Source organism: Propithecus coquereli, unplaced genomic scaffold (assembly GCF_000956105.1).
Source record: "Propithecus coquereli isolate 6110/MARCELLA unplaced genomic scaffold, Pcoq_1.0 Scaffold193, whole genome shotgun sequence".
Taxonomy (NCBI): Eukaryota; Metazoa; Chordata; class Mammalia; order Primates; family Indriidae; genus Propithecus; species Propithecus coquereli.
In genome coordinates this window covers 3,196,229-3,196,605 of record NW_012144190.1, presented here as the reverse complement: position 1 = coordinate 3,196,605, position 377 = coordinate 3,196,229, and positions in this window count along the sequence as shown.

Here is a 377-nt window from a genome sequence, read left to right as displayed (position 1 = left end):
TCCTTATAGCTCACGGCAGCCTCAAACTCCTGGGCTCAAGCCACTCTTTGCTGTCTCCACACAGTACTGTATTAAAAATACAACCTCTCAGCGCAGCCGCCTCTCCGCTACTTCCTCGCCCATCATTCCTGGAAAATTCTCTCTCCTTTAGCCCCGAGTTCCTGCCAAGATCAGTCTGGGTTCTGCTTCTGTTAGTTTTCAGCAGTGTAGAGCTTTGTCCTTCCAGAATGGGGTGGCAGCGTGAGCATTTCTGAGATCCCTGGCGACCCAGAGCCCCTCAGCATCTTCCAGCCTATGCACAGCCCCCCGAGTCACCTACCGATGGGGGCTCCCCAAGACTCGACTGCTGTTCTTAAGTCCTCTGCTCTGACGGCGGC